Genomic DNA, 23762 nt, shown 5'->3' with positions numbered 1-23762 from the left:
TTTATCTTCTGGCAAGTGATAATCTGTCTCTATAGCCTGCCATTCAGTTTACAAAACAGTATAAAAGGGAAGCAAATTAAATAAGGGCATTTGATAAAACTTTACCTTACACAGAAAAATACAGATTAGTGAATATTTAAAAGTAGGCTGACTGCAAGGCAATATCAAATTTCCAGAAACAGACTTATTTAAAAGATGTCTGGGTGGTTTTATTTTGTTGAGAATGGAATAGATGGAGCAACCCAGCATGGAGATGGGAACAAACGTTCTCAAAAGGCACCGTGAGCACCTCCTTCTAGAATTTCTTTTATTATACATCCCTATTATTCCAATGGGCACCTCTTCAAGATAAATTAAAAACAAACTTTTACATAATATTTAAGTATTTTAGGTATTTTCAGTATAAATCAGTAATGGAGAGCAGTGCCTCTATATAATCCATACTCTCAAACTTCTAAAATATTCTAAAACATGGTGATGGTTACAGAGAAAGTTTATCCTACAGTTGACATTGAAAACTCCTCTCAGTCTTACCTCTGTATGCATCTTGGTACCTTGTTACTGGAGGAAAAAAACATCTAGTAGCAGTTCAAGCATTTAGGTCATATTTATTATAATATGCAGGTAATCCAGGTCATAGGCTGATACCATCATATTTTACTATCCACTATTATCTCAAATTAACCTGATGTGGTCTTGGATTGGAAGAATTAATATTGTTAAAATGGCCATACTATCCAAAGCAATCTACAGATTTACTACAATTCCTATCAAATTACCTATGACATTTTTCATGGAACTAGAATAATCCTAAAATTTATATGAAACAACCAAAGACCCAGACTTGCCAAAGCAATTCTGAGGAAAAAGAACAAAGCTGGAGGCATAACCCTCCCAGACTTCAGCCAGTACTACAAAGCTACAGTAATCAAAACAGCATGGTATTGGCACAAAAACAGATCTATGGAACAATGGAACAGAATAGAGGGCCCAGAAATAAATGCACACAACTACAGTAAATTAATCTGTGAAAAAGGAGGCAAGAATATACAATGGAGAAAATGCAGTTTCTTCAGTAAGTGGTAGTGGGAAAGCTGGAGAGCTGCATGCAAATCAATGAAGTTAGAACACACCCTCACACCATACACAAAAATAAACTCAAAAATGGCCTAAAGACTTAAATATAAGACATGATCCCATAAAACTCCTAGAAGAGAACAGGGCAAAACATTCTCTGACATAAATCATAGCAATGTTTTCTTAGGTCAAATGATGTGACCAACAAAGGCTTAATTTCCAAAATATATAAACAGCTCATACAGCTCTCTCTCTCTCTCTCTCTCTATATATATATATATAAAAAGTCCAATCAAAAAAATGGGCAGAAGACCTAAATAGGCATTTCTCCAAGGAAGACATACAGATGGCCAAGAGGCACATGAAAAGATGCTGAACATTGCTAATTATTAAACAAATGCAAATCAAAACCACAATGAGACATCACCTCACACTGGTCAGAATGGCCAGTATCAAAAAGTCTACAAACAATAAATTCTGGAGAGGGTGTGGAGAGAAGGGAACCCTCCCACACTGTTGGTGGGAATGTAAATTGGTATAACCACTATGGAAAACAGTATGGAGGTTTCTTAAAAAAACTAAAAATAGAGCTACCATAGGATCCAGCAATCCCACTCCTGGGCATATATCTGGAGAAAACCATGAGTTGAAAGGATACATGCACCCCAGTGTTCATTGCAGTGCAGTTTACAATAGCCAAGACATGGAAGCAACCTAAATGTCCATCGACAGATGAATGGATAAAGAAGATGTGTGTATATCTGTATATACAATGGAATATTACTCAGCCATAGAAAAAGAATGAAATTTCGCCATTTGCAGCAACATGGATGGACCTAGGGATTATCATACTAAGTGAAGTAAGTCAGACAGAAAGACAAATATGATATCACTTATTTGTGGAATCTAAAAAAATGATACAAATGAACTTATATACAGAACAGAAACAGACACACAGACACGGAAAACAATCTTACGGTTACCAAAGGGGAAAGGGTGGGGGAGGGATAAATTAGGAGTATGAGATGAGCAGATACGAATTACTATATATAAAATAAACAACAAGGACCTATTGTATCTCACAAGGAACTATATTCAATATCTTATAATAACCTTTAATGGAAGAGAATCTGAAAAAGACTATATATATGTATATATACCTATATAAGAATCACTTTTCTGTTTACTTGAAACTAACAGAATTGTAAATCAGCTATACTTCAAAAAATTTTTTAAAAAGAAAGTTGGAATTACTCCTTGATCCATGGGCTGCATAAAAAACAACATTAATCTTGTATATCTGCATCAGACCTCTTGGATGACCAGTTTGCATTGTCAACGAACAGTAATATTTTGAAAGGAGTCTCTTTTTCTGAGCACTAGGTCTCAGCAGTGGGTTTAAAATAGTAAACCATGTTGTAAACAGATGTGCTGTCATCCAGCACATCTCTTTTGTTCCACTGATAGAGCGCGAGCAGGGTAGATTTAGCCTAATTCTTAAGTGCCCTAGGACTTTTGGAATGGTACATGAGCACTGGCTTCGACTTAATGTCACCAGCTGCGTTAGCACCTAATAAGAAAGTCAGCCTCTCGTTTGACGTTTCAAAGCCAGGCATTGACTTCTCCCTAGCTATGAAAGTCCTAAATGGCAACTACTTCCAATATAAGGCTGTTCTGTGTGCAGTGAAAATCTGTTGCTTAGTGTAGCCACCTTCATTAATTATCTCAGCTAGATCTTCTGGATAACTTGCTGCAGCTTCTACATCACCACTTGCTGCTTCACCTTGCACTTTTATGATACGGAGACAGCTTCTTTTCTTAAACCTCATGAACCAACCTCTGCTAGCTTCAAACATTTCTGCTGCAGCTTCCTCACCTCTCTCAGCCTTCATAGAGTTGAGGGGAGTTAGGGCCTTGCTGTAGATTAGGTTTTGGTTTAAGAGAATGTTGTGGCTGGTTAGATCTTCTACCCAGACCACTAGATTTTCTCCATATCAGTGATACAGCTGTTTCACTTACCATTTGTGTGTTCACTGGAGTAGCATTTTAAATATCCTTCAAGAACTTTTCATTCACAGCTTGGCTATTTGGCACAGAAGGCTTAGCTCTTGGCCTATCTGGCTTTCAACAGACCCTCCTCACTAAGCTTAATCATTTCTAGCTTTTTTATTTTTATTTTTTCATTTCTTGCTTTTGATTTAAAATGAGAGATGAGCGACTCTTCCTTTCACCTGAACACTTAGAGGCCACTGTAGGTTTATTAATTGGCCTGATTTCAGTATCGTTGTGTCTCAGGGAATAGGGAGGCCCAGGGAGAGGAAGAGAGACAGGAGCAGCCAGTTGGTGGCACAGTCAGAACACAGTATTTATCGATTAAGTTCACAGTCTTATATTGGCGTGGTTCATGGTCCCCCAAAACAATTACAATATTAACATCAAAGACTGCTGATCAGAGTCCACCATAACAAATATAATAATACAAAAAGTCTGAATAAATAATGCGAGAATTACCAAAATGTGACAGAGACCGTGAAGTGAGCAAATGCTCTTGGAGAAATGGTGCCAGGAGAACTGCTTGATGCAGGACTGCCACAAACCTTCAATTTGTAAAAAACACAGTATCTGTGAAGCACAGCAATATGCATGTAGTGCAATAAAATGAGGTTTGCCTGTATTTTAGCTTTAGGCTTCTATGGCCAGTGGTTCCAACGTCAGTTCGGTTTCAGTGCTTTTGCAGCTTTGTTCAGGTCCTTACCACGTGTGCACTACTTAGAGGTTGGTCTGGGAGCTGGGCAAAGGTATACACATGAGCTCAGCTCTCCAGGTTTTGGTATGCTAATTAGGATCAGGTTCACGTAAGTACAGTTTGAGGATTGAACCTAGGGATTCACAGACAACTTTATGGTCTCACTTCCTCCTTCCTTTCCATTACATTCCTAGTATCTAAGCTCCCCTTTGTGGTGGTTCAGCCAGAAACCACCTACTTTTATGATTGTACCACATCTGGGGCCAATGCGTGGGAAGGCAGTTGGGTTTGGCTCCAACCTCTTGGAGCCACAGCTTCACTAAAAGGAGATAAATGTTTCCTACCCTTAGAGCTTCAGCTCTTGCAGAATTCACCACCAGCCACTGTCACTGCCACTGACATCTGCACCATGGCACTTACTGGTGAGTGGCAAGTGAAAGAACAGAGGGAAAAGGGAGAAGGTCGAGGGATTTCCTCTACTCTCTCTCTGAGCTTTAGGAGTTTCCTTTCACACCCCTTCATCCGAGCTTCTCCTGGTTCTATCACTCTGCACTACAATGCTCACCTCTCGGTTTAGACTGCATTGATTTCAGACTGAGGGCATGGAAAAAATAAGAAGGGAAAATCACTGCTGATTCAGGGGTGCTTCAAATTCTGGTATCCTTCTCTGATCCACCTGTTGGCTGTTTACTTTTCAGAGTTCTCAGAGAGCTGGGTCATGAATTTTGTTCAGGCTTTATAGCTGAGTTCAATGGAGTGAAACTGTTAACTTCATCTTGGGTTAATTCTATCTTACCTGGAATTGGAACTCTGTAGTGCATATAATATGCAAGTATGATTTAGACAATACATATCCCATATAATATAAAAGAATTATTATGGAAAAAAATTGTCTTCCCTGGAATTATTAAAGTAATGTATTATTCAGACATTGTAGAAACCATGGCGATAATCGATGATCATCCATTTTGCTTGACCAGAACTACTCTATCAAAGTATAAGACATCAGCTCAAATTCAAATAATAAAAATATACTGTTAACAAGATTGATTGATGTTTTGACCCAGCTTGGCATTACTGCAATATATATAAATTTGAAAGAAGATATACGCCCTCAAAAAGCTTTTTTAAAGGTATCAGAGAAAAAATAGAAACTAGTGAAAATGTATATTATAGCAAAAAAGTAAAAGAGAACTTTAGCGTAACAATTATGAGGAAAAGAAGAAGGCAACCCGTGTCTAACTTGACAAACTGCATAAACAAGATGTTCTCAAAACCAAAAGGAAGGTTCAAATACACTCTTGGGGGGAAGGTGAGATTTTAGCTGAGTCTAGAAGGACTGTCAGAACGTACATTGGCAGTAGAGGGAGTGGAGAAATGAGTCTGAGTGAGTAGTTGACAGGCACAAATTATGGGATGGGAAGAAACAAAAATAGATATGCCAGTTTGGCTGAAGTTAGAGGTTTGTGCAAGGAAGTAGGCCAATATGGCTGGAAAGAGAAAGAGAAATCACCTATGAATGTAAAGCTTAAGAATATAATTTCAAGTCTGCATTTACTTATTGTTGTTATTTACCTTTTAATACTACATAATTGGTTCAGTGAATAGAAATAATATATTTTCAGGTGCTCAGCATTACATGTGTTCTGCCTTTAGTGGGACAGGAAGGCCTATTGTTAAGGGCACCCGCATGTGCAAGGAGTGATAAACAGCAAGGCCAGCGCAGGGACTGTGCTCAACACGCTCCGCCTTTCTGGTGACAGAGCTAAGACTACAGGAGGTCAGTTTGGCAGCTTCAGAACACCCTTCCCCAGAATAAGCCTCATGTACTAGGCCAGTTCCTGAATAAAAGCGGGCTAACTCGAGTGTCGAGAAAAGAATCTCAAGCAATCCCCTGGTAAGGAAGCTGTTCTGACAAGTCATTGAAATGAATTATGCCCTTTGATGTATCATGCCAGCTACACTCAGAAGCAAAGACATTTCAGTTATTAAGGAACAGAGTTTGTTGCTAAAGCTTGTTTAGGTCCTCAGAGTGATAGACTGGACCCTGTGGTACCCAAGATCTGTGATATCTAAGATGTGCATCATGTCATGTCACTGCAGATATGTCTGCTCTGGAGAGGCATGTTCCTCATAGATCCCACAGGGGTTCCACCCTCATGGCCTTAATTCCCATTATCAGGTTCTTATTCTTCAATCCTGGTGCTTTCTTCTTTCCTCCTTCCCTGCCTCTCTCTGCCCCCCCCCCCGCCCTCTTCCTTTTCCAATAACCTTCAAATATTCTCTGTAATACCTTCTTACAGGGCAGGCTTCACAGTCTTATAGTGATTCTGTCTCTGACCCTCTGGAACGTGAGACCACAAGAGTGCAGAACCCCCTATCCCCACTCTGTATCACCAGTGCACCAAACTGTTTGATGGTCTACTTAGCAGTCATGACAAGAAATGAAAAAAACCAGCAAACTCGGTGCCCTGTTCTGTAATTGGAGAAGAGAATAAAATAAACGGAATAAAAGAAATTAGATGATTGAAATACTAAACAACAAGCAGAAACGACATTGTGATAAATAACAGAAGGTCTCTGAACATCTGTTGTAGGTGACACTCCTTCCTACGAAAGCAAAAAGCCAGATATATTGTCTGTATGTTTCACCTCTCCTTACTGATTACAGGGCAGTGGAAGGATAACGAGCAAGTTTACCCCATCGGAATTTACCAACCTCTAACTGGTGTGATTATTGTAGTGCATTTCATGGAACTATGTCAGCTTGTGACACTAAATTCCAAGGCAAATCCTATAGAGCTTTGAACGATACCTTACTGTCTGATAACTTTTAAACATGTGCTTTCCATTTTAGCACAACCATATTTAGCCCATTGGTTAAACAGCTTGGTTTTCCTCTGTCCTCATGATTAGAGCCTCCAAAGTAATCACATTCCTTACTCAGCCCACTCCTTGGCTCGCTCTACCACCTTCATTCAGGTACCAGTTGGTTTCTAAGGAGCTATTAGTTCCATGTGGAGCTGTAGTCGAATCAGCACTGTTAAACTAAAAAAGCAGTAACTGCTATTACTTTGGACATAGGTTTGTTTGTTTCCTCACCGGCCTCCCCTCCTTCAAATACTAGCATGATATCCACACTATTCATGTATCTTTGTTCCTGATAGCCTCATAGCAACTAGCATTCTACTTTCTTGATTTTTGTTTTATTTCTGTTTTCCAGTGGAAAATCCAATCTGGTGTTATAGTGACAAAGAGTGCTAATTAGCAAATGAATGCAAGTAGTAGTTACCTCAAATGTTTTCAGGTAACTTCTGTTTCTGACATATACTTAACAACAGTATAAGTCAGCATTTTTCATTTTACGCATATGAATTCAACAAAACAGTAAAACAGTGGGGGCGGGGGAGGGGAACACCCATGCACTGAAACAAGTCAACATGAGTATCAGAGGAGTGGAGAATTAAGGTCTTTTCTCCACCTTAGAAGATGCATACTTGTCCTCCCTGACCACGAAACGCTGGCCCCTAGTCAGTACCCCCATTTTTCAGATAAGAAAAGTGGGACCCAGACAGAAGAAGTGATCTCCATCAAGAGCAACGCTCATTAGTACTATAATTTTTATTTTGTATTGGCTGAATCATCTGGATGTAGTGGTTCTCAAGTCATGTGTATTCTGTCTTTTCAAACAAATTTTACCTCTTTGGTCTCTGTGTATTTCGTTGGCATTATCAGGAGTCTCAGCATACAGCAAGTGCTCAATATTTATAAGAATTGTGGTGAAAATACTGATTTTTATCTTTTCATACCACTCATCTTCTGGGGGGAAAAAGACAAGTGCCCTCCTTTGAACTCTGTACCCCTCCCTGCTGCTCACATGGTTACAGTGAGGACCAGTAATAAGAACGTGCCACCATTCTGGACCAGCACCTCTGGACAGGTCTGTCAGATGCCTTTCCAGAGGTTTTTCACATTGAAACTGAGGGGAGAGATTAACTCCCTGGGGGCAGAGCTGGGAAGATGTGAGCCCATGAATAGTAGACAGCGTTGGTTCTTGGGTGAGAAGGTCAGATATGGAGAGTAGAAGTTTTATTCAGAGAAAGGCAAAACAAGGACCAGAAAACTGGCAAAATATTTAGTGAGTGCCAAGCATTCTTTCGTAACTCTACATTCCGTCTTTTTTAACCCTCATAAGAAATCACATGAGTAAGGCCACCGTGTGAGCTAGCCTATATGGTACCTTTGTGATCATGAGGAGAAAGTGTCTTTTCCTCAGGGCAGAGAAAGTCTTGTTCCTGGCTGCGTGTCCTGGTGAGTGCAGGGCCACAGTCACCCCTCAGCAGGTTCCTTGTACAGAGCACAGTCTGCACAGGTATAGGGTGACTATGAATAGAATTAGGAATGTGATTTCCATTTTATAGATGGGAAACCTGACGTTCCAATATGTTAGGTAAAATTGTTTTTAATGCAGGGAATTAAAAAAAAAAAATACCCTGGTTCCCACAGCTAGTAGGTAACAGAGCCAGGATTCACACCAATGTTTCCGCAATGGCTTGTGCATTTCTCATCTCCCTGCTTACTTGCGTGCTCTCATTATCGTGCTTGATCTCTCCCTCCAGCTGCTCTTACTTTCTTTCTGTAGGTATACATATACATCTACTCTCACTTTCACCCCTCTTCCTACTTTCTTTCTGTAGGTATACATATACATCTACTCTCACTTTCACCCCTCTTCCTCCAGTGGTCCAAGCTAGAGGCACAGTTGGATCACTTGTATTGAAACAGAGAAGACCATTTTTTGCACAGGGCCACTCAATCCAGAGTAGATCGCCAGCACGTGCTTTAAAACAAGCAGCTAGAAATCCTTAAAAGTGTAAATGTGTTACTGCTAACAAGCAAAAGTTGGTAATGCTTCTTCTACCCTTCGTTTATTTTACCATTTCCATTTGTAAACAGAGCGAAGATAGGGCCAGGAAGGGTGGCAAAGAAAAGTCCTTTGCAAAATAATGAGAAAACATGCCACCAAAGAGCTTCAAACATCAGTTTGTGCAGGACTGGGAATTTCCAGTTCTGCCAATAATGAGTCTAAATTCAGTAGCAACATAAGGAGCTAAATCTGTTGGGCGAGTTACACATACCTGGCTAAATTAGACTTGCTTGGGAGAGGTATTCACTCTTTCAAGTTGGTAGGACCAATTTCATGCATCGGAACAATTACTTAGTGAACGCCAGAGGCCTAAAATAGGTAACACCGTTTCTAAAGCAGCTGCATCTAATTGAAGGTATAGCTTGTGAAAAATCATTGATCAAGGATCTTTTGGTACTGTTATGTGCTATGTTTTCACACTGTGAAAAGAGAATGGAATGAGACCGGCTCCTGCCCTCCAGCGGTTTGTAATCAAAGCATAAAGCAGTACCCCCTTTTCAGGAGGACCAGAACACTGGGCACATTTATTTTCAGGAGAGAATTAGGTCCAGGAGTAAAATGCAAATATCCAGTTACCAAACTGAGAAAGGAAGTGGAGACTTGATTTTAGAAATAAGACAAAAACCTGGACTTTTAAACTGTGAGGAATAAAGGTAGTACAGGGAGATTTGATGAATTTGGGCAAGATCCGGACCACTGCCCAGGGCAAGGAGTTGCAGGGGTAGAGAAGTGAGGGGCAGGCAAGCAGACTGGTAGCTCCAAATGAACAAAGGCCTGATTTCAAGGAGTTTTTCATTCCCTAGAGAAGCCAGACATATATACAGTTAATTGCACTGTGAAATGGAAGTGTGTAATGTCATTATTTCAAAAAGGTGACGCAGATATAAATTTCTGGGGTTTTTAAAAAATATAGAGATTCAGATCCAATAGGTTGGGGATGGTACCAAGAGTTTGCATTTCTAATCATCCCAGCTGATGTTGATGCTGATGGTCTATGGACCACAGGTTAAGAAGCAATAAAGGAATTTGAGGAAATAAGAAAGTACTATGGGAATGTACAGTAAGTAATGTTAAAGAGGAAGAATTCTCAGAAGCTGGGAATCCTGAGCTAGGCTCTAAAAAATGCAAGCCAAGAAGATTTGGGTTTTGCGGTTATGTTCAGTAAATTGGTGAGCAACAACTAGATTGCATTTGTTCAGCCAATATTTATGGAGACACATGGCATTCCACAGCAAAATACTTGTTATTAGAAGCTTTCATATCAACTTAATCACAAGTAAAAACCAAACAATGGCAGCAGCAACAATGAGAAATGAAAGGCCATGGCTATTCTATTTCAGAATACCAAACTTTAAAATGTTAGTAATGCTTCACCTTTGAAAATTTAAACTGCATTCTGGTTTTCGAAATACGAATTTTTTATAAGGTTAGCTCCAAATTTTCATGTACATCTCTTCTCTAAATGGGCAAGCCAAGGGGGTCGTGTGTTCATTCTCTTGGGCTTTTATTTTGCTTGCCTATTATGGAAGGCAAATTAAGGGCAAAGACCTTGTTTCTGTTGACTCAAGCACCAAGTGACCTGTTTCAAGAAGAGAGTAAACAGCAGTCACGAAGACAGCCATTAACTGTGCAGCAGGTGTTAATACCTGTAGCTACTTAATTCCAGCCAAGATAATCACCTCTCTCTCTCAAGGCAGCTAGCTCATGTCAAGCAGTGTCCACCATGACTGAAACTGTTCGGAGATATTAAGTCATGGCTTTCTCTCAGATGCTGCAGCAAGAGATGGGGAGATTTGGATGCCAGGGAATGCCCCTTTGGTCAAGAGTGCATGTAGTTTAAGCCACACCTCCTGGTACTCTGGCAGCCAAGCATGGAACACGGACAGCAGGAGCCTGCAATGGGTACTATCTGCCAAGGGCTACATCTAGAATTGGCTGGAGAAGTGCTGTCTGAGAGGAAAAGACAAGGCATTCTCAGATAGGAAGCCACCGCATCCCCAGAATTCTCTACTAAATTTAGCTATAAGCAATTGGACCCTGCAGCTGATTAATTTATTATTATTTGGGGTTTAAGGGGTGTGTGTGTGTGTGCACATATATGGGTGAGTACTCATGATGCAAGCATGCAAACTGCCTCCCCCTCACCCCCAGCGAGCACTAAGTTCTTCCAGGGTGTAACCACTACAAATAGGTTTCCATTACACTGGAGATTAGCCAAGGATGATTACCATTTATCAATTTAGGCACAAGGAGAGCAAACTTCTAGGGCAGTAGCTCTCCCTAATGACACCACTGTGCTCCCATGCTTCAGCAACACTGCTTCATATTGCAGAAGACTCTATATTTCACTCTCTACTCCAAGGCCTCAAACAAAAACCTTTACATCTAAGGAATGTGTTTAAGGGACATTTAAAGCCTACCGTTAAATGAAATAACAATAGAGTAATAAGCAATCGTAAACTTAGAATGTTGGAATAAATTGCTGGAGGTCAAATAGTTCTGCTAGTCTTCAGGTAAGAGGATACCCAAACAATTCTGGAAAGATGAGTATTCATTCTACTTTTAAAAATCTCCAGGGGGAAAAAAATCTCCTTTTCACTTGGTAATCCAATTCTAATATATATATTTTAAAATGTCAGTGTCCATTTATTTAGTCCATTGCAACCATTTTTAATGGAACAGATACTCCCTAGGTCCAGGTTTATATACTCAGTTTAGGACCTCAAAAATTGGAGATGACCATACAGTAAAAGCTGTGTTATATTTTAAAATGTATTAAATCTGTTATTTTCCTTATATTATGCGTAATTGTATTAACAGAAAAAAGTTACTGGCAGTTCACATACGAGTAGCTAAAGCTTCCCATATCCTTTCCTGAGCATTTTCTCAGTTTGTTCTACCAAAGCACTCATCCCAGAAATGTCAAAACATCACTAAAAGCCCTCTTTACTACAACAGCCCTTCTAGGAATTTTTTTAAATGTGCTTTTCTCTGGTGTGTCATCAGCTTGAAGGGGCCTTTAGAGATGACCTAGGTGACTGGGAAGGTAGGCAAAGGACATTCTCTGTGTTCTTTGACAAACCAGTCTGTCAGACGTAGGTGGACCAAATTCTTTCCCTTTCAAGGAATATCAGCATTGTGTAATATCTTCGCAAAATGCAAGCTCTTTTGAAATAACAAGTCATGATTAAGAAATTGGGGGAGTGTTGCAGCTCTGAGCTTTATCACAAATTTTTAAGAATATGCAGGAAGCCTAAGTTAGTCCGTTGTTTCCCCCCAAAGTCATAAAAATAGGAAAATAGCAGACATGGCAAAGCAGTTTATGTCTACTTTCAGGATCATGTGAGAAGAAATGACTACCACAGCAAAAGCCACAGACTGTTCCCCAGAAATAGTCTAAGAATCAGTATTTCTAAGGTCCACACCGTAGTCCTCCAGAGTTGTAAGAGTCTTGGAGCTGCTTTTCATTTTCCAGTGGACGATTGCCCATTAATCTGTCTCCACACAGACTGGGACAAACCTAGTGAGGGTTGCTAATCAGTATACCACTGGATGGCTAAGATCCCAGAGATAAAAATGGATAGTAAAAGTCATTTAGACCAATCATTAATTTTACAGCCAGGGAACTAAGCTGCAGAGATATTCAGGAAAATGTCCAGGGTCACATACCTTGAACTAAGATTTCTTGAACTAAGATTTCCCAAATCCCAGATCAAGCCTGGATGGCACATATCAAGAAAAACTGGTATTAAATTAGAAGTTGATTTCCAGAAGATATACATATGGCACAACAGAAAAAGAAAGATCTGATAGCAAGCCAGCATTAATAAGTATTAAGAAAGATGTAAATATGATGGAAAGAAAATTGCGTTTACCTGTAATAAAGCACAGAATCAATCATGGTTCTTTCCTAGATTCTCCTGTGGCTCCTTTTTCTCTTCTTGGTCTGTTAAATATTGGAGCTTTCTCTAAGTTCAGCCTTGGCTTTTTTTTCCCCTCACTTTATGTTTTTATTTATAATCTCATCAACTCATATCTTTAGTCATAATTCATACACATCTGATTACTAATTACACAGTAAATTGCTAAGACTGTCAATTCTGCCTCAGAAATGCCTCTTGAATTCTTTTCTTTTCTCTGTTCCCACTTTTGCAGGCTTAATCCAAAACACTCAGTATCCTTGGAAGATTTCCAGTTTTTCCCTAATTTTCTCTCTGTCTTCAGTGCCTTTCTCTTCTAAGCTGTCCTCGCTATAGTTTTCAAGGTCATCATTTAAAACTGTAACCTGATCATTTCTCACACACCCCACTGCAAAACTCAAATTTATTTATCCATTGATCTTCTATTAACAGGAGAATGAGTTACTTTTCCAGTTTAATTTTCTACATTTCCTTCGTGCTGTATCCACACCAACCACACCAAAGGATTTGCCCTTACTTGAACATACTAATATTTTCCCGCATCACTACTCATAACTAAATGACTTTCCAAAGACTGTGAACTTCAGCCAGGATGGGTAATCTCTCAGTCATTCCACATGTTCAAAGCCTAGCCCAGCATTTTTTTGCACTTAGTAGGAACTCAACAAATGTCTGTTGAATGAATGAATGAATGCAGTAACTAATTGGTGAGGGAAGATACGCTGAACCTGGAGTGATATCTTGCAAACATTTTTTTTAAATTGTTGAACGTTAAGAATGAGAAATGCAAATTACCTTTTTTAATGTTTGATATTGTTTAATGCAAACCGTGGTATCAAACAGAAATAGAATTATAAATATAGATCTCTGATTCACCTCTCTATGTACTCTCCTGTCCTAAAATAAAGCAGAAAAATACATAAGCCTCCACAGGAAGACATCAACACAGTTGTGCTGAATTCTTAGTGCTAGACCAGCACTTACAGCCCTGTGTATTAGTTGCCCTAGATTATAAATCCTCCCCTGGCTCTTAATTATTCAGCTACCAAGGGATTCGTTTGGTACTGCTGCATTATAGTATGTTAATCCAGTGCCAATTTAACATTTCTTGTATTTATTTTGCATGTGTTTTATTTCTTAAGGGGCTTTAAACATTTAAAATCTTTAGAAAGCTATATATTTTCGTATAGTTTTCTTTGACTTCAAGGTTGTTTATGCTGCTTGGGTTGTTATCTAACATTCCCGGTTAGCCCCTTACACAATTCAGTGGGCATGTGGGCTGTGCATTTAAGGTAGCAAATCTTATGCCATCTGGTTTGGGTACCTAGGATATCATCAGTAGTGAGCTATACTTGCAAGATAATTTTGCAAAACGAGAGCTTCTAAGACTATAACTAGCTTTATATCCCACCAATTTGATGCTTATTTCCAAGCTCTGATCATGTGTTTCAGGGCAACCATCTAAGAACAAAAGGTTTCAGTTGGGGAATTTTTGCATTTATGTTCTTATTCTCTCATTACTTCATTGCATATGTATTTTTTCTCCAACTAGAGAGTAATATCTGACCTCCTATTTGTTTTTTGTTTTCAAATCTCTCCCACTCTGCCAGTACCTGCATAGAGGTAGATACGGAGTTAGAAATTAAGCACAGAGTTTCTCAAGGTGTCCTTATGGACACTGAAGCATTTGTTCTGGAAAATGGCTCCGTATTTGGGTTCATGGCTGATTGAACATTCATGAGAATTGACCACTAATGGAGTCATAGGCTATAGAAGATTTCTAAGGTTCCACAATTCTCTTGTGGGGTTCTGTCTCCTACCCTCACTATGAAATTCCTGGAGGAAGAACCATATTCCCTTCATTCAATCATTTATTCATCAAATATGCACGGATGGGTCCTATGTGCTACTTACTACACTAGCCTTTGATAATGGAGCCTTGGACAGAACAACGACATCTTCACTTATCTCTTTATGATAGTTTATAGCTTTGAAAAATGTTCTTAAAACTGACAGGAGGCCTTTCAATAACTAAAAGTAATAAAGGCCCATCTGGCACATTTCCCTATGGTGAAGTCTGTGCTTTCTTCTCCTTTCCTTTGCTCTTCTCTCAAGCTCCTTTCACTGTAATGGAGTGAAAAATCAGTTTTCTCCCTTACTAAGTTTTAGTCACAAAGATACAGGTACAGAAAACTTGTAAACTGAGCAAATAGGCAACTACCAAATATTAACGAGCAACTAGTATCTATGGTTCATTCATTTACTAGTCAAACCTTGTTGAGCAGGTACTATGTGGCAGGCACCAATCCAGGCACTGTTCTACAGTTAGGTAGGAGGAAAACAAGTGAAGAAGTCCTGTCCTCAAAACATTTTCAACCTAGAGTCTGTTTTTCCCCTCTAATTAATTGGAAACAAATGGCCTAAATGGTATCTAATCACTACCACACCCAAGTCCTCCAGAGGGAACAGGGCATACTCTTCAGCCGACTGCACAGCTTGCCAATTTCAATAACCTTTGATTCGAAGACAAGGAAAAGATACACAAAAAGCAAAATTTCCTCATCTGTACTCTCTGGCTTTCAGGCTGACATGTCAGCAGATTATAAATGCTGCCTCATTATTGAGTAGAAGCCTAATTACCTGGAAAGGAGGGACTGTGTTTGGATAGCCCAGGAGCTGGAAGAACTTTTCCATCATACAGAGCTGCCACTCCCTTTCTGGGGATTATTGGTTCTGCGTCTTCCTCATAGGAGGGTCAAGCCTGCTGTGCTGATCAAGCATGTTCCATTTAGGATATCCTCCCTCAGCACATTGGGCTTGATCCTGCTTTTAGGTGTTTTTACATTCCTCATGGTCTGAAACACGGTGAGAGGAAGCATTTGGGTTTAATAGCAAATGTAAAAGCTCAGTAAAATGAAATGTATCTAGGTTCCTCAGCTTCCCTAGAGCAAGACAATATTGCTTTTACAGATTATATAACACTCCTTTCTTTGTGCTGTTCTCTTGCTGAAGTAATGACAATGATTCTCCACCATTTATTAGATCATGTTCAAATTTATCCACTCCACAATTGTGACCTTTGCATAACCTCAACCCACTCTGCCCGTTCTGATTACCTTTTGCCGCACTGGGCCACACACCTTCCTCTTTGGAGATCTCATCTTTTTTGTTTTTACCAGCTATGTAGCTAAAATCTGTCTCTTTCTTCCTCTCCTAACTGAATGTAGTTTGAATTCGTGTATGTACCATTCCATGTATGTTTCACATCTTTGAGTCCTAAATTGTATACTGTCTTCAAAGTATGTAGATAGAATCCACCAGAGAATAATGAGTTGGATTTTTTTCTTTTACCTAAATGATCTGACTAATAGTGCTCGTATACTCTGACACAGTAATCTCACCATGATGTAGTTACATAAAGGAAATCAGTAGAAAAAGGTATATATACATGGATGCTCACTGCACCTGGGGATGGGTGCTGGGGCTAAATTTCCAACATTAGGGGACTGGGCAATTAAATTATTGTGTATCAACTCCAAGGAATATTATTTTGACATTAAAATTATAGAGTTTAGCAACGTGGAAGCTTAAAAGAATCTAATCATAAATGAAAGAAGCAGAATAAAAACTATGACTATGGTTATTGCAACCACATATCATATGTGTGTATACAGAAGAGAAATGTAAAGGAGAAAAAAAAAATGAAAGCTGTTCCTGAGGGCAAGAATTTTTGTCTAATTCATTTAGTGCTCTAGTTTCAAAATCTAGAACCATGCCTGGCACATAATAGATTGCTTAATAAATATTTGCTGAGTGAGTGAATATGGGTATACAATGAGTGATGGGACTGTAGGTCATTTGTCTTCTTTTATTAGTTCCTTTTCCATTAAAATTATGTCTTAAAAAAAAAAAGGAGGGGGGTAACAAGGAAAAATTCATTTATAACTGAAACACATTCTTGATTCTTACACGGACACTTTTGGGGTAACCGTAACCCCAGGTGAGGGAAAGAGAGAACAGTGCTCAGTGGCTCATATTATTCTGTCTAGTTCTCATAATAATCCATTGAGGTGAGTATTGTTATCATTTTATATATGAAGAGACTTAGGCTTAGAGAAATAACTTTTAAGACACCCATGAGTTTTCTCTCAGTCACACTGCTACATATGATAGGTGGTACAACTCTATTTAAATAAGTCTTTGAACACAAAACAAAGAGACCTAAAATATATCAAGATCATATAAGGGATTGATAAAGTAGGATTTAAAATAGTGGGCAAACTATGGAGGTTCCTTAAAAAACGAAAAATAGAACTACCATACGACCCAGCAATCCCACTACTGGGCATATACCCTGAGAAAACCGTAATGCAAAAAGAGTCATGTACCACAGTGTTCATTGTAGCTCTATTTACAGCAGCCAGGACATGGAAGCAACCTAAGTGTCCATCGACAGATGAATGGATAAAGAAGATGTGGCACATATATACGATGGAATATTACTCAGCCATAAAAAGAAACCAAATTGAGTTATTTGTAGTGAGGTGGATGGACCTAGAGTCTGTCATACAGAGTGAAGTAAGTCAGAAAGAGAAAAACAAATACCATATGCTAACACATATATATGGAATCGAAAAGAAAAAGGTCATGAAGAACCTAGGGGCAAGACGGGAATAAAGACACAGACCTACTAGAGAATGGACTTGAGGACACAGGGAGGGGGAAGGGTAAGCTAGGACAAAGTGAGAGAGTGGCATGGACATATATACACTACCAAATGTAAAACCGATAGCTAGTGGGAAGAAGCCGCATAGCACAGGGAGATCAGCTTGGTGCTTTGTGACCACCTACAGGGGTGGGATAGGGAGGATGGGAGGGAGGCAGACACAAGAGGGAGGAGATATGGGGATATATGTATATGTGTAACTGATTCGCTTTGTTATACAGCAGAAACTAACACACCATTGTAAAGCAATTATACTCCAATAAAGATGTTAAAAAAATAAAATAAAATACTGGGCAAGAGGCAGAGTGTGTACAGCACCCACATCACTGATTCTCTGTCTAGGCTTAATGAAGTACAATGCACAAAATAAAAAATAACTTTGTGAAAGCAGCACAGTCCCTTCAACAGTATTTAGGTTAATATGCCAGTCTGCCTCTAATACTTGAGATTATGACTACCATAATTGATAGCAAATGCAGTGTCAAGGCACTGAATTGTGTTGTCTCAATTTATGAAACTGCAGTCTTCTGTGTATTTGAATGCTGATGGATTGCTCTAAGTGATTGGATTTAAAGTGAGCAGAGAAAGAAAGGTAGTCAGCATTACAGTTTCATGCAAGGATGGCCTTTTTATCCTTATATATGTGGAAGTAAATGACAAGAATGGGATCACTTTATTATTTAGTTCATCTAAGTGTTCTCCTCTAGGAAGACAAAGGTTTAATCTGTGTAGAAGGTGCTCAGCAGAATGTTTTACCAGCTTGAACTATAACTGTTTCCGTACAAGAGCAGTGGGTTGCTTCTGTATCAATATGTGTGTGCACATGTGCACGTGTGCGAGACAGATGGACAGGGCTGGAGATGGATGACATGCAAACTTTTTTTTTTTTTTTTTTTTTAGTCTCTTATGTATTGCCTAGATTTGCTTGTGTCCTAAGACCAACTCTAGAAGAGTTCCAGATTCTCTTGTAATATTAGAGACTCAGGGTGAAAAATATTGGGCACTGCTGTAGACTGAATGTTTGTGTTCTCCCAAGATTCATATGTTGAAACTTAATCCCCAATGTGATGGTATTTGGAGGTGGGGTCTTTGTGAGGTCATGAGGGTGGACCCCTCATGAATGTGATTAGTGCCCTTATAAAAGAGATCACAGAGAGTTCCCTTCCCCTGGGACCACATGAGGACCCAGCCAGTTAGAAGACAGTTGTCTATGAACCAGGAAGCAGGCTCTCAAGAGACACTGAATATGCCAGGGCCTTTATATCTTGGAATCCCCAGCCTCCAGAACTATGAGAAATAAATTTCTGTTGTTTAAGCCATTCATTCTATCATATATGTATATATATTTTTTTAATCTTAGTCTGGACTAAGGCACTAAATTGTAATGTCCTCGTCTTGGTCATTTCAGGCTGCTGTAACAAAGTGCCATGGACTTGGTGGCTTACACACAACAGAAATTTGTTTCTCACACTTCTGAAGGCTTGAAGTCCAAGATCAGAGTGCCAGCATGGTTGGGTTCCAGTAAGAGCCCTCTTCTGGGTCACAGACAGCTGTTTTCGCTTTGCAACCTCACATAGTGGAAAGGGTGAGAATGCTCTCTGGGGACACTAATCCCCTATAGGAGGTCTCTACCCTTATGACCTTATCACCTCCCACAGGGCCACCTTCTAATAAGATCACATGGGGGATTAGGATTTCAAATGTGAATTTGGAGGGAGCACAAACATTCAACCCATAACAGTCCTCACACTTTCTTTTTTTTTTAAATCAATACTCTTTATGCAAGGAGAACAACAATCGAAATTTAGGGTAGAGCCCAGTGGCTTTTTATTTTATTCCTAAAACCAACTTCAGGATTCTTCCTTATTACTTTAAACTTTTCTAGTAGTATGTCTCATACATTAAAATAGTATGGGTGTAAAATGACAAATAGGACAAAATTAGCCTCTTCCATCCTTTATTTATTTATTTTGATGTTCTTTCCTTTCTTTGGCAAGATTCCCTCTTCAGCCTGCAGAACTACCCACCTCTACTCAGCTCCCACCATCCAGTAGCCACTGTCCAATACAGGCTTGCTTCTGCCTCTGAGAAGCTATATAAATGTATATAATCCTGTCTTTGTCACGTCTTCCTTGTTAATAGTTCTCATCTGAAAAATGCCTTTCTCCTGGGATTATTGTAAATATTCAGATAGATGCTCTATAGCTTGTTTGTTTTGATAATGTGAAGTGCTATATAAATCTTACGTTTATTTATAATGCCCCCACAGATTCAGGGTTCCAGACTCCAGTGCATTCCCATCAAAATCCCTTTAGGACCTAATAGGTGACAGGCAATAAAAAGAAGCATTCACAGATGATGAAAACTAAATCAAATGGTACAGGTGGGTCAATCTTTATGAAAAGTAATCACTAGATATAGCAAAGTACTAGAGATTGTCAGGGAGCTTGAGAAAGTAGTTTTGGGAGGCTAGAAAGTTGGAAAAACCTGACTGGAGTCATTTCAAAAAAAAGAATGGGTAGAAGAGGAATCAGATATACTAAGTATAGGCAACTCTTTTGAGAAATTTTGCTGTAATAAAGCAAACAAATGAATTGGTAGCTGGAAAGAGACACAGACTCCAGAGCAGGCTTGTTTGTAAGCAAGCTAATGAGAAGGATTCAGTAGAGAGGAAAAAATGATGATGCAGGACAAGGTTGCTGGAGTGTCCTTGGACAGACAAAAAAGGATTAGATGGGGTGCCCAACGGAGGTGTCCTTAGCAGCACAGGCACTGCATCTACCACAACAGGGCAGAAGGCAGCTCTGATGCTGCTAGCTGGGTGGGTATGGTGGTGGGAACCTGTGAAAGTTGTCTCCTAATGGGTTCTTTTTTCTTTGTGAAATAGGAAGCAAGGTCATAAAGCTGAGAGTGAGCTGGAGTTAAAATGAAACAGGAAAGGGAGTGGAATATACATCTGGGATTCTGGAGGAGGAAATGGACTAGAATTCTGCAGTATGATTTCTGGGCAGCATTAAGAGCCTGGTTGAGATCTGCAGTCTTTAAGTTAAAGTGATAGGTTATAGGCACAGAGTAGAGGACAATTTGGATTTCCCCACGGCTGAGGTTTTACTAAATGAGTACAGCGAAGCAAGAGGGGCCAAGAGAATTTAGGGAAGTGCTAGGGAGTGGTAATAATGGTTGACCATGGGATTTAAAGGGAAGTAAGGGCTTGAGAAGGCTGAGAGCCAGTGAAATGGGGGTAGGATCAACGTCAGATCCAAGGACTGCTGGAGTCAGGGAGCAGAAGGAAAGATCTGAAAATTAGAGAGAGAGTGGTCAGAGCATGGAGTTTACAGTTGAGATTATGGAGGCATTACGGGTAATCAGGGTAAGTGTGTAAGGGAACCAGAGTCTTCCCGTGGACACGTACGTGGCTTGCTTCCTCACCCCCCAACCACTTCTCAGGGAAACCTCTCCTCACTTGCTTATTTAAACTTGCAACTTCTCCTCAGACTCACCAGTGCTTGGTGTCCCCATTTTCTATTTTGTATTTCCTCAAATAGTTGTTTACATCTCATATTCTGTATACATTTATGTATTTATTTTGCTTATTGAATGCCTTCCTCCATTTGTCCTCAGTGAGGACCAGAATTTAAGTCTTGTTTGGATACATGTACCATCTTTAGTGATTAGAACATTGCCTGGCACAGAGTAGACAAGGCATTCGATATACTTTCATTAAATGACTTGAATAAAGCAACTTTATATTTTAATACAGGAATTCCAAAGAGCCAATAAAATTCATCAAGTTCTCTTAATCTTATGGCTTCTTCTAGATAGTTGAATTTTCTGAACAGCTTATGACAAATTAGTGAAGTTCCTATTCATTCTAACTATTTTTGAATAGAAATCTAAATAAATGGTGACTGTGAAACTGGTTTTTTTACTCTAAATGGGATTAAATACAACACTATTTAACCTTTTTTTTTTTCTTTTTTACCATTCTAGGTCACTATTATAAAATTAACTCTTGGACTCTCCTGAGGTGAGTGTGAATTTTGGTCCCTTTGCAAAGGGTTGTTAGTGATCTTGAGATCACAATACTTTAGTTGAATCTTTTCCTTTTGTCTCCTGCTTTCTGTCATGCCACCAGCTATTACTTTGTACTCCTATGTGTATATGTGCCTGTAACAGCTCGTTCCACTACCACTCCTGCCCCTACCCCATAATTTGCTGTCTTCATGTACTTTGGACCTATTTTAAAGGATTTACGTGAAATAAGATAACATAGGACTTGCCTGGTGGTGCAGTGGTTAAGATTCCGCCTGCCAATGCAGGGGACATGGGTTCAAGCCCTGGTCCGGGAAGATCCCACATGCCGCAGAGCAACTAAGCCCATGTGCCACAACTACTGAGCCTGAGCTCTAGAGCCTGCATGCCACAACTACTGAAGCCCGTGTGCCTAGAGCCCGTGCTCTGCAACAAGAGAAGCCGCTGCATGAGAAGCCTGCACACCCTAACAAAGAGTAGGCCCTGCTCACCACAACTAGAGAAAGCCCACGCACAGCAACGAAGACCCAACGCAGCCTAATTAATTAATTAATTAATTTTAAAAAAGAGAATATACACGCTAAGTGAGGGCACGGGGGCCACTCTTAACGGGATTAAGGTCTAGGCAACACCAGTTTCTGCTGTCCTTATTGCCTACTTCTAGGTTCTGAATTGTGTGCTAAAGAGGTGAGATTGATCGACATTTGAATTATTAAGAGGTGAGGTGTTACTATAATTTACATCACATGATATTTTGGCCTGTCAAATCCCTTCTTTCCCACATGGACGGCTGCCTCCTCCATCTATTCATCTGGTCCATTTTATGCAGGTCGAGCTGAACACATAATGCTGCATGAAAATGTAGGAGAAGTAGTAAGGATACCAATTAAGGTTCTCCAATTGGAGAAACCCTGCTCTGAAAACGTGCCCATTAACAACGTTCCATAGGCCCTTAGGACAAAGTTCCATCTGAAGACACATTCTTACTGAAGCAGCAAATGGTGAAACATTTAAAAAAGAAAGAAAAAAAAAAAGCAGCGTATTCGAGTGGTTTTACAAATAATGTAAAGGTCTATGATAAATCTTGAATTTTTCACCTGACCTAGATTTAAATAGCACAGGTACTTCATGCAGCAATAGACATTTGGTTACTTAACAGATACTCCTAGAGCTGCAAGTAATACATGCACGTTTTTTGTTGTGTGTGCTATTCAGAGCCTCCATCCTACTCTGCAATTTTGGGGAAAATTAGCCATCCAAGAGTCAAGAAAGCACAATTCTTTGACTGGTCTCTGATATAAACTGTCAAGAGTCACAGCCTTGACCATTATGCCTTCTGGATGTCAGTTTCCTCATCTGTTAAAACCATCCCTAACGTCTGTCTTAGAGTTTAAAAGCTACAACACGTTGCCCTGGATTAAAGGATTGAGGAGTTCTGGTTCCACCCAGTAGAGGGTAGTGTTACCTAGACAAGGCCTCAGCATGAGCCCAGCACAGATGGAGCACTGGAAGCCGAATTTAGAATACAGAATGGGTAGCTACCTACCTCCCTGTCTTGAGTCACCAGACCACAAATGCTTCTCCACAAAATAGCAATCTCCAGCAAGTGTAGAAACGTACTCCTCCTCAGTCGTTTGCCACCGTTCCTAAAATGGACACATTACTCATTGCTACTGGAATATGAACAGGAATTTAAACTCCTACAATCTGTGTTGTTTTCTGAAATTTAAAGTTTGTTCTATGAATACATTCATTTATATAAAATACAGCAGCTTGTCTATACATATTGAACATTTAAAAATTACAGTTGAAAGTCACAGATTTTTCCTCCTGCAAAAATATTTAAGAAGTATTTATAAAGTTTGATGATGTTTAATATCATGCCAAGAACGGAAACCTTAATTGCACTTTTTAATATACAAATAGCAAAAGTCATTGGCCTGTGACAGACAGAGAATTAAAGTTCTAAGTGTCAAATCCATAGTCGTAGTACTGGACGAAACCCTGACTCTCCATCAGCCTGTGAAGTTTACAGAGTGCCTCACACTGGAGTGGTCCCCATGTGAGCCACAGAAGCTGTCTAAGAGCGCATTCTCAAATAGCAAGTCCTGTCTGCTGGGATAAGATTTATGCACATAAAGTAAAGTAGCGGCAGGATTAGATAGTTTAAGATGCCGTCTCTTCAGTACAAATAGTAACTCAGTAGGAGATATGAAAGTATTTGCTGAAAAAGTGACAAAATGGATGAATTAAGACATCAGTATAAAATATCGTTCACGGAGAAGTCTTCATTAAGGGCTACTGTTTAACAACAGAAAAAGAAAAATTAGGCAG

At 39.5% G+C, this 23762-nt stretch overlaps 1 long non-coding RNA gene across 1 annotated transcript in view; it reads left to right on the top strand.

Moving 5' to 3' along the window:
- LOC114901013 overlaps nucleotides 1-23762 on the top strand; it is a 28627-nt gene that overhangs the window by 4336 nt on the left and 529 nt on the right. Inside the window, exon 2 of the long non-coding RNA XR_003794990.1 lies at nucleotides 21387-21423. This is a non-coding gene — a long non-coding RNA (uncharacterized LOC114901013). The remainder of the gene's footprint in view (nucleotides 1-21386; nucleotides 21424-23762) is intronic.

The sequence above is a fragment of the Monodon monoceros genome, unplaced genomic scaffold (assembly GCF_005190385.1).
Source record: "Monodon monoceros isolate NGI ecotype Baffin Bay Population unplaced genomic scaffold, NGI_Narwhal_1 Super_Scaffold_19, whole genome shotgun sequence".
NCBI classification, from domain to species: Eukaryota; Metazoa; Chordata; class Mammalia; order Artiodactyla; family Monodontidae; genus Monodon; species Monodon monoceros.
Note: the sequence above shows the minus strand (reverse complement) of the source record. Positions and strands in the feature narration are given on the sequence as shown.